Source organism: Carya illinoinensis, chromosome 10, assembly GCF_018687715.1.
Source record: "Carya illinoinensis cultivar Pawnee chromosome 10, C.illinoinensisPawnee_v1, whole genome shotgun sequence".
Lineage (NCBI taxonomy): Eukaryota > Viridiplantae > Streptophyta > Magnoliopsida > Fagales > Juglandaceae > Carya > Carya illinoinensis.
In genome coordinates, this window is record NC_056761.1 from 38,469,538 (window position 1) to 38,481,266 (window position 11,729).

The 11,729-nt window shown below is 36.4% G+C and overlaps 1 pseudogene; it reads left to right on the top strand.

The window, feature by feature from the left end:
• The first annotated feature begins 360 nt into the window (after positions 1 to 360).
• LOC122278712 lies at positions 361 to 7,448 on the top strand (annotated as a pseudogene).
• Positions 7,449 to 11,729: the final 4,281 nt, after the last annotated feature.

Below are 11,729 nucleotides of genomic sequence, written 5' to 3' on the forward strand. Positions count from 1 at the left end.
ATATTGGAAGAAAGTTTGATGGAATTATTCCATAAACACAGTAAAGAGACTTAGAAAAAGTATGTGTGGTGGAGAGTTGGAACCTTTCTGTAAGGTGGAGAGTTGGAATAAATCTAGTGCTCATTATACGAGCAGAGCATGTGGAGAAAAAAAGTTTTCCCAAGGTTAACCATTATGCATTCGTAAGCAATATTACATCATCGCTTAGTGCAAACTTACATTACCCATAAATGTTCTGATATATATATATATATAGAGAGAGAGAGAGAGAGAGAGAGAGAGAGAGAGAGAGAGAGAGATCAGATAAATGTTCTGATAAAACCACGTGTGCTGCAGATTTGAAGGCCAAAAACGGCATCATGATAGCTGTGAGACATGCTTCGGACTTTTTGGCATTTAAGTCCTATATATGTGCAAGGTATTCTACTTGACGCGTTCGATCCCATGGAATCTAAAGGGAAAGCGTACATACGTGAGGCCCGACCACATCAACTGATCAGAGCTCACTTCACGGTTCTTCCGCGCATTTTAAAAGGAAAACCACACACAGAACACTTCCCCACACCACCAAATGCTCGAGCAACATAAGCGAGTCTTCTCCTGTGCTCTGTCCCCATTCTCATCATTATGGCTCAGCATTTTCCAGCTCTAGCTCCAGCTCCAAGTGGCACAAAGCTTGAAAACCCTATTCCCATCATCGGCACTAAGTACTGTGCACTTTACCCCGTTGATCTTTCGGTTGTCAAAAAAGTCATGACCATATCCAATGGTAACTTTGTTGTCAGTGACATCAACGGCACCGTCATTTTCAAAGTTAAAGGAAAATTAATGTCCATTCAGGATCAACGTATTCTGCTTGATGGTGCCGGAAATCGTATTGTTACTCTTCGAGAGAAGGTTCATTAAATTGGTTGATAATATATATTTCACCATAAATATATGTAACATCCTTTTCTCCGAGCGGTGCAGATTCAAATTCAAATTGATATGAGGTATCAATTACTTTCTCCAAAATTATTTAAAATAATATCAATTATTTTCTTTCAAATCATATATTTATCCTCATTCATGCATACTAGTAAATATTTAGTTTCAAGTTTGGAAGTGATTTTGAATTTGCTTTTGACCAAGTTTTTGTTAGAATTCTTGTTTATTTATGTATTAATTTTTTATACAATTATTTAGATTTTTTCATTTTTAGAAAAATCTTCATAATTTCAAATTTTGTAACTATTTAAGTCTAGCTTGTGAGCTTCATAAAATAATCTTAAATTTTATTATTAATCAATATTATTTAAAATTTTCTCTGTATTTTGTGCAAATCTTTTATTTTCTCCCTGTGAATTATTTATTAAAACTCGCCTGCAGAATAATCGTTATTCTGTCTGGCGTCACCAAGTCTTGGTTTTGTTATCTATTTTCTTATATTCATATAATTATATTATATTATTTGGAAATTGTAATTGATCATGATGTTTGTTTGCGTAGATAATGTCTGCACATCATACGTGGTATGCGTATAGGGGCGTAAGCAAAGAGCCCAATGATTGCTTTTTACTGTTAAGCGATCTTCAATGATCCAATTGAAGGCCAACTTACATGTGTTTTTAGCAAATAACACAAAGGAAGAGGTATGCGACTTCAAGGTTGTAGGGAGTTGGTTTGAACGAACTTGTGTCGTTTATGCTGGAGATTCTCCCAATATAGTTGCCCGGGTAAGAAGCTGGTTTTTGCTTTTTGTTGTTTTTTCCAAGTAAACGGACATGTGAGGATGTTTATATTAGAGAGACGAAGTAGCATTTATTACTTGATTCCTTGGTAAAATTAATGAGATCTTGAAAGTTTAAGAACTTATATAATTAGAGACTAATTGAATTGATTCATGTTGTAAAAATTAAAATGCAGATGTCTAAGAAGACCACCGTTGAAATTATTCTGATCAGAAAAGACAACTTCTCGGTAGGGGTGCTACCCGCACCATACGGTGCGGGGTAGACCCCCCCCCCCCCCCCCCCGCCCCCCGCCCCCGCATGGGGCGGATGGGGTAAAACTCCCCCGTCCCCCGCCCCCGGTGTGCAGGGGCGGGGTACCCCATCCCGCATGACGGGGTACGGGGTGGGGGGCAATCCGTCTGGCTCCCGCACCCCCCTTCTGGGCCTTGGGCCCAGGAGCATTTTCTGGGCCGAAAATGGCCCAGAAACAATTTCTACGCTATTTTGGGCCCAGAAACCTCAGCAATGGGCCAAAATGGCCCACAATGAGTATTTTTGGCCCAAAAAAAGCTTGTAAGCCATTTTCATTTTTCAGCCCATAAAATTATAAGTAAAAAGGAAAAAACATATTTAAAAACCAGATTAAAAAAAAAAGTATTATGAATGATAATTGATTTTATGGCTAATAAAAGTTACTAGTCTAAGAGTCTAATACGTAATAAACTAATAATAATAACTAAGCTATTACAAAATTGAAAGGCTAAACAATTACAAAATTACAAACATAAAAGTGTCCAAGGGACATTGTATCAACATTACAAATTATTGAATACAAAATTCGAACAAATAATTAAAAATTAAATATTCTAAAGAGGCTTGTTAGCTATGGCTTGTCTTTGAGTCAAGGGGTGTGACAGTTGGGGCGGCCCGGGCTTGAGCACATTTTTATGTTGCAGAGGTGCTAAACGTCTCATGTGTTATTACAAAAATTAATATTAAAATTAATAACGATGAAATGGAAATGAATATAAAAAAATTAAAATAATAAAATAAAAAACATTTACCAGGTTGTCCAAATCCAGACTGATCACCACCCTCATCGGTCTCCTTAAAATCTAAAATATCCGGAACATGAATATCCTTTCCTATCGTCCAACTCTATGTGCATATCAATGCCTCTACAGTTGTAGGAGACAATGAACTACGGAAAGGATCCAATATACGACCTCCGGTACTAAAGGCTGACTCTGAGGCAACGGTGCTAATAGGGATGGCCAAAATACAGCGAGCAATCTCAGAAATGATGAGATATTTCTTTGAGGCATTCTTCCACCATCCTAATATATCGAAATGATCATTATCATCTTGGACCATATCCGCTGACAAATAGTTGTCTAACTCAGAAACGACCTCCGTAGATTGATGGACTAGTGTGGGATTCTGTGCGAGAGTCTTAGTCCACGGCATTCTGCGCTTCTTTGTAGGAGGCCCGGTGACACTGTCTGTAGAAGGTGTTAGGGTCGGTGTATGTGTCTTCGATGTAGTACCATCCTTAATTGCCATAAACTCATCATACAATTTTTTCAGGGTATCTCGGGCCAATTCACCAATAATTTCAGTCCATACCTGATCGTGAACAAGTCCCAACCCATATAACAAATCTGAAACTTTCAGACGGGGATCAAGAATAACAGCCACATATAAGAAAATATTCATTCTAGTCAAATCTCCCCCAATACTTGTCATATTTTAGCATCATGCTCACTACCATCCCCCTCATCCTTTCATTGGAACCCCTACGCATATCTTCTAATTCTTCTTTTACCCTACATATTTGTTGACAAAACCCATGTGATGTAGGCTACAAAGAACCAAATATATTCAATGTGACATCATAAAATAATCCAAGAAAATCAACAAAAGTAGAAACTACCACCCAATCATCATCATTAGACTTTCGTGATCCACCGTGCTCATCAAAGTATTTGACATATTGGATGTCTTCATCACCCAATAATTGAAATGTTGCATTATATTTCTGGGCCGCCTCCAACATCAAGAAGGTTGAGTTTCATCTGGTAGGCACATCAGTACAAAGACCCTTCTTCGATGTTATGCTCGCAGCCTTTGCAGCAACTTTGAATTTCTCCAATCTAGAAGGAGAAGACCTCACCCATTTCACAGCCATTCTAACTCGTGCAACCGAGTCATCAACATCTTTCAACCCCCCAGTCACAATTAAATTCAAAATATGTGCAGCACATCCAACATGCAAGTATTCATCACCCAAGAATGTCTTATTTGCATTTTTAAGATAATTCTTTAGATATCCCAATGCGACATCATTAGACAACGCATTATCAACTGACACAGACAAAACTTTTTCCAACCCCCACTCCTTTATTGCGGCCTCCAAGGCCTTTCCAATCGTCTCACCCTTATGATCAGTTATTTGACAAAATTTAATAATTTTTTTGTGCAGAACCCAATCAGCATCAACAAAATGCACAGTCAACGACATGTATTTCATATTTTGGATTGAAGCCCAAGTATCGGTAGTGAGGCAAACTACCAAACCCGCCAATTGGCCCCTCAAAACATCTTTGTCACGGAGGTACATCTTCTTAATATCCTTTGCCACAGTGTGACGAGAAGGAAGTACAAATCTCGGTTCCAACTCTTGGACAAACTCTTGGAACCCTTTACCCACCACAAACTGAAAAGGCAGCTCGTCCATGACAATCATACGAGCTAACTTTCTTTTACACTCATCGGGGTTATACTTCGTATACCCCTTCAATGTTGGCACCCCGGCCCCACTACTCCCATCCGCCATTTTAAAATCTAGTCTAGATTGACCCTTCTCTACTAAGGATTTTAAAATTGGACTCTTCTTGCATTGTTCCTCTAGATGGACCTTCAGCTGGGATGTACCATGTTTCCTATAGTGACCTCCATACATTTTCCCACAGTGATTACATTTAGCTTGTGGGTTGTTCGGGTCACCACCCTCTAGTTTGGTAAAGTGTTGCCAAACTATGGATACAGGTTTCTTGTCTTGTGTGGGCTTCGGAGCAGGGCAAGGTGTACTCGTTATAGGGGTAGGAGTAGGGTTAGTTTCTGGGGTAAGGGTGTTGGCTGGGGAAGGCGAGCAATCACTGAACTCCGAAGACATTCCTGATTCTCCAACAAAACAAAAAAAAAAATTCAAAAGTGCAATCCAACACAATCAGGGCAAACTGCATACAAAACCAAATACATCAAAAAAATAATTGGGTTTCGGATTTGGGGTTCCAATCCAAAACCCGACAATCAAATGGGGCCCCTCATTTATGTTACCAAAAGATGCAAACCGGAATAATTAGAGGTAGAGAAATGATTGTATAACCTCTAAATAGATAAGTCTCGTACAGGTTTTTATAAAAATAAAAAGTAGACCTTATTATAAAAAATATATATAAAATTAAAATTATTTTATAATATTAATAAGATAAATGTGCTTCTAGTTAGAAGTTATGGATTATTATATCACAAATAGAGTCCATATCATCATCTTAATTGGCATTATTCAGTTACATTAACCATTTTCCTGCCTCTACTATTGTATATAAAAACGGAGCGTTCTTGTAAATTAATTTATTCAGTACAATCAGTTCCCTTTTCTTCCAGTTTATCTATTTAACTATCTTTTTTGTTCATTGTCATTGATAATAGGACTATGTGCCAACAGTTTATATCATCCCTTCTTATTACTAACATTGATCTGTTTACTGTTTTTCATCCAATTCGTTGCATTTCATAATTGCTGTGGTTTTCTTGCATCAAATTTTAATGTAGATGGTCATCTTTGTTAGTAGGATGCTTAACTTCAAGAGGCTGGGAAAACTTCTTCATTTTTTGTTACTTATTGATGTAGTGGTGGCAAGTGACGTTGCTAAGGCACGTTTTTCTTTTTGGTGGTGGCTATGATATTAAAATTTGCATTTATTTGTTCAGCAAGTTCAATTGATCCCTCTTATGAACATTGGAAAACCCTGATTTGGTATCAAATTGAAGGTCTTTTGAAGTTTAGGAACTCTGAGCTCTAGCAAATACTTGGGTCTTCTAGAGGGTACAAAAATAAAGGAGAAAGATGTCACATGGTTGGTCTGCCTTCAGTGATAGAGTGCTCATATATTAAGTATGGATATGGATGCTGGTGTGGTTGAGAGAATTGAACTTGGAGTTATGACTTATGAAAGTGAGTAGTGGGAAAAAAATGCAGAGGGAGGTGAGAGGTTATTTCTGCTAAGGAGAAAAGTGTACAGAAGATATGGAGCACAAAATTCCAGCAAACAAGGTTGGGGCATTGGGTATAGAATATAGATTGTAGAGATTTTGAGTCAAAGACACTTGTATTATGTGGACAAATTTATAAGCATTGATGCTTCATTTCATATTGCTGGACAATATTAAGGGTAACTTCATTTCATATTTCTAAACACTTATGTATATATATCTTAGAAGTGATAGCCTGATTAGTATGTTATGGTACCAAGACAGATACTGAACTCTAAGAACTAAAACATGCCAATGCAGCAAGAACATGGTGGTGCATGATGATGCTGCGTTTTTATATGCACAAACCTACTCATATGAGCTGTCAACTTATGTTCCATAATTGTGCAAAATTAAAACTCACACATATGTGAACTGATCATAAAATATTTTATAAATGAATATAGTTGTAATTAGCACTACTCATATTCTAATGCTCATGAGTTGAACATGAAGTATCACCCTAGAAACCAATGATATATAAAATTAAATCAAGTTAGTATTTACATAAACTAAAATCACATATTAACAAATAAAAATTAAAAATTTAGGGGTTTCAAATTTCAATAGTTGATTTAGGGTCCCAATCCGAAACCCTAACCCCTAAATTGATTTAGGGGTTAGGGTTTCAATGAAATTTACAAAAAAAAAAAAAAAACAATCCAAGTGAAATCCAAAAAAAACCCAATCCGAAACAATCACACAATCACACAAATTCAATCCACAGCACACAATTCACAAAGCCCATCCTCCATCTCTGATTCAACCCCATCCTTCCTCCAATCTCCGATCAAAACTCAAAAAATTTAAAAATCAACGGAGAAAAAATAAAGAGGAGGAGAAAATTTACCGTGCGTCCGGCGTCGTGTGTCGTGCGAGAGAGAGGGAGGAGGGAATACGGCGTGCGGCGGCCGGACTGGTTGCGAGAGGGAGGAGGGAACACGGGGGCGTCGACAGGAGTGTGTTTCGTGCGAGTGCGAAGGCCGAATGGGGACTCGGGAGGGGAGGGGAGGGGACCGGGGTGGGAGGGGGATGGGATCGGTGGTGTTAGGGTTAAGTTTAACCCATTAATGAAACGGTGCCGTTTTATAGTGGACAAAACGGTGCCGTTTCATTAATGGGTTAAGTTATTATATATATATATATATATATAATATAATATATATAACCGGTGCGGGGCGAGAAAAAAACAGACTGGGGGGAGTCCGTTTCCGTCCCCCGCCTCTGCTGGGTAGGGCCCCCCGGCCCTAACCGGTGCTGACGCCCCGCCCCGCCCTATGCGGTGGCGGGGCGAACTGGGCGGGGCAGCGGGTTCCAGGGCCCCGCTGCCCACCCCTCTTCTCGGTGACTGTTTATCCTAACATTGATCATGCATTCATAATTGCGCTTATTGTGATTCTGGACGACATCGTCAAGTGATCAGATCATGGTCGACATTACGTCAAGTTGAAAACCTTATTATATAAAAAATTTTCAAAAATAAAAATAAAAATAAAATTATATGTTTATCATTTTCAACTTAGCGTTGACCGCATTTTACATAGATAAATGAGGTCTGTACTTAGTTGAATGGGCATCCAGGTTGGACGAAGTCAATAAAGTTTATTAACATTTATGTCTTAGTCAATGTTTGCTTCTATGACAGTTTGAAGCATTAATTAATGTTGAAGCCAGCCATTAATGAATACTGTACTTTTCTATTTTCTATCGTATTCATTATCTCATACATTATTTATTATATTTTTATTTATTTATTTATTTATATCTTATTTTATTTTTTTATTTTAAAATTAATTAAATTATTCTACTCATCATTCATATATTATATATTTAATAAAAAAATAAAAAAATTATGTGTAGTGTATAATTATGTGGGATGACTAGTAAAATTTTTCTATATCTTACATCTATTTATATACTTGTTTAGAAGCATGGTATATATAGTCTTTGTTAGTTTCATGTATATATGTATATATATATAATTGCTCTAGTCTCTACCGTCGAGAGATGGCGGCCTTAGTTATTGGGGGATTCACTATTAAATCAGATTACCAAAGCCTAATGTTTATGTTGAACCAAAAGGTGGGGACATCTATGCAGTAATGGTGGGTGTCCAAACTCTTAGGCTATGACTTCTTGGTGGAGTACAAACAAGGGAAAGATAACAAAGTAACTGTTGCCTTGTCAAGAAGGTTTGAGGAAGGTGATGTTATAAATGACGGTGAGGCTTTAACCCTATCTATAATTTCAGATCCTAATTTTGAACTATTGAAAGAACTACAACAGTTGTATAGCCAAGACTCAGAAATCCAAGTGGTGCTGCAAAAGTGGAGAAATGGTGATTGGAGCCTAAATTCAGTCTTAAGGGTGGCTTACTATACTACAAAGACAAACTCTTTATTACGAACAACAAGCCCTTCAAGCTTAAATTACTGGAGTTATTCAATTGGCACAAACTCATAAAAAAGGTAAAGGAATTTATACGTAATTGTGATATAAGCCAGCGTGTGAAACACGAGAACCACTTACTTGGTGGACTACTCCAGCCATTGGACATACCCTTTAGACCTTGGTCCCACATTTTAATGGATTTCGTTGAAGGCTTACCGATATCCCATGGATTCAACTGCCTCTGGGTGTTGGTGGACTTTTTAACCAAATTTAGCTACTTTATACTCCTCTCCCTTCCATACATAGCCCTAACCCTATCCCAGCAATTCATCAAACACATATTTAAACTCCACGGTATGTCTAGCTAGTTCTATTATCTCTGACAGAGGCAAATCATGATTTTTAAGTAAATTTTGGCATGAATTATTCAAGCAACAAAGGGTTCAGCTAGCCTTTAGGTCAGCCTACCATCCTCAAATAGACAACCAATCTAAGGTCGTTAATAAAACCCTAGAGAACTACTTGTGTTGTTTTGTGGAAGATAGACCTAAAGATTAGGTACTTTGGGTTCCTATGGCTGAATGATGGTACAATACATCGACTTATGCATCTACAAAACTAACCGCTTTGAGGCTCTTTATGGCTACCCCCAAACCCCCTCTACTAAGCTATCTTGTAGGTACCTCTCGGGTTGAGACTGTGGACACCACTCTCAAGGCCTGTGAGCATATCATCCCCCTACTACGACAAAACCTGCAAAAAGCCCAATAACAAAAGAAGAAAATTGCAAATTTGAGAAGAAAGGAGATAACTTTTAATGTGGGAGATTAGGTTTTTGTACGCTTACAACCCTATAGGCAACAATCAGTAGCTCAGTGAAGAAGTGTGAAGCTGTCACCCAGATTCTATGGCTCTTTTGAGATTATTGAGTGAATTGGAAATGTCACGTACAGGTTGAAACTCCTAGATTCAGCACAGATACACTCTATTTTTCATGTTTCAATGTTGAAGAAGAAGTTGGGGCAGTCTCTAAGTCCCATAGCGCAGCTTCCTCCCGGTTGAGTATGTTTGGTTGTTGAGATACTCTCAACACTTCTTAACATACTCAACTACTATTTATTATTTTATTATTATTTTTTACATATTTTTTCATTACCATTCACAATATACCTCAATACTTCTCAACACCTAAACTCCAATCTGACTATTCTGAACCAATAGATTTTTTCCGTCGGCTGAGGTGCTAGTCAAGTGGCAAGGACAAAAAGATGAAGATGCGACTCGGGAGGCATTTCATTAGTTGAAAAATACTTGCCTATTCCTTGTGGGCAAGATATTTTGGAAGGGGAGGCTCTGTTACAAGTCTAAAGCTTGCCCAAGTAAAGTCGTTGAAAGCAAAGGATGAAGTCCTCGTTCTTTGAGAACCATTGATCAGATTAAAGGCTGGGATCACACCAGAGAAACAGTGTTAAGAAAATTCTTCTCGAAGCTTATTTTACATTTCTATTATTCCATCTTTTATTATTGTAATGTTGTGATTGGTGGATTTAAGAATATTCTCTAGTGGGACCCGATTGTCAGTAGTGCGTTTTACACTTTGTCATGTCTATCCCTTATGAGGGAACAGAGAAGATATTGCTTTTTTCCTTATGCTGAATATTAATCGAATTTTACTCCTCTTCTTCAACATTTCTTCTGGAGGCTTCTCCCCTCGAAGTTAGAATTTGCCTCTTCCCTACTTTGTGTGTTACATCTATATGCCAATAATTCTCTCTTCCCAGCGATCGAGTCAGCTTTCTTTATTCGTAGATCAATGTACATTGTATAATTGGAGATAGGGTTTTGTTACATACAGTCGTCAGATGCAGTCGGCATGCAGTCGGCTGTATGGAATGAATAAAAAAAAATTATAAAAAAATTTTTTTATATTCAAGAGAACCTACATAAATTATAAAAAGTTATAAAAATAATTTTTTTTTTTCATGTAGGTCCTGTATTAATTTTTTTTTACAGCTGACTATACGCCGACTGCATCTACCGACTGCAAAAAGTATTTCTCTAAGAGATATTAGAAGAAAGTTTGATGGAATTATACAACAAATAGAAAAGAAATAATAATCAATTACACGAGAAGCTGCATATATTTGTGATCATAAATGGACGATACTTATAATAATATCCGTACTATAAACAATAATTTTAGGTCAGACTTGAATACAAAAATTGTTTTAAATTATTTCAACTCATCTAATTTAATTATTATAATCTTTTCAAATTTATATACAAAATATAATAAATAATTTAATTTTTTTAAATTTTAAAATAATAATAATATTAAAAAATAATATTTTAACAATATTTTATTTAACTTTTAACTTTTATTTCAATTCATTTTACCTTAACTCATTAATCAGCCCAAAATCACTTGCATAACGAGAAGAATCAACCAAATACAAACCCAACAAATCATATATACACCATGCATTCGTCATTAGTACATCACCGCTCAGGGCAAACTTACCTTAGCCATAAAAAATATCATACATATATATAATCTCCAATTATTTAATGTCACATCATAAAATGATAAGAGAATGATAAAAATTAAAATGATAAAAATTAGAATGATGAGTAGTATTATTCATAGTTATTAGTTCAATTTGTAAGTATTTTTTTTTTTAAAGAGTAAAGTTTATTATTAAAAAATTAATTTTTTATTTGAATTTCATATTTATTCAATTTTTTAAAAAAAGTGTATGACCTCACGCATTTTATGATTTCAAATATCATTTTCTTATACTAAAATATTCAATCACCATATAAGATATCATACATATGGATTGGACTTATCATTTAATAGTGGAGTCCTAAGCCATGCGTACGAGTTTATATGCTAAAAAGAACTAGCAATGATATAATTAAATATCCATTTGAACCAGTATAAAAATATATATATATTTAAATAATATAAAATTTCATACAGGGGGTCCGTTGTTTCTATAAAAGGATATTGGAAGATACCCCACATGCTATTCTACATTGCCCATCTATTGAGAAGTATTGGAGAGAGCTTATGCCCATGATGGGGAACTTGGATCCACAACAATCTATGATGAAGACTGCATTACAGCTAAAAAGTGGAGGCAATTCAGAGGAGTTAGTTGTTTTCTTCTTAGTGGCACTACAACAAAAATGATTTTTTGGGACGAAATTACTTTGGGACGAATTGAAAATCGTCCCAAAAAGTGGGATTTAGGAACGAAATTTGAATTTCGTTCCAAAATGACGATGGTTATGCCATACCGTTCG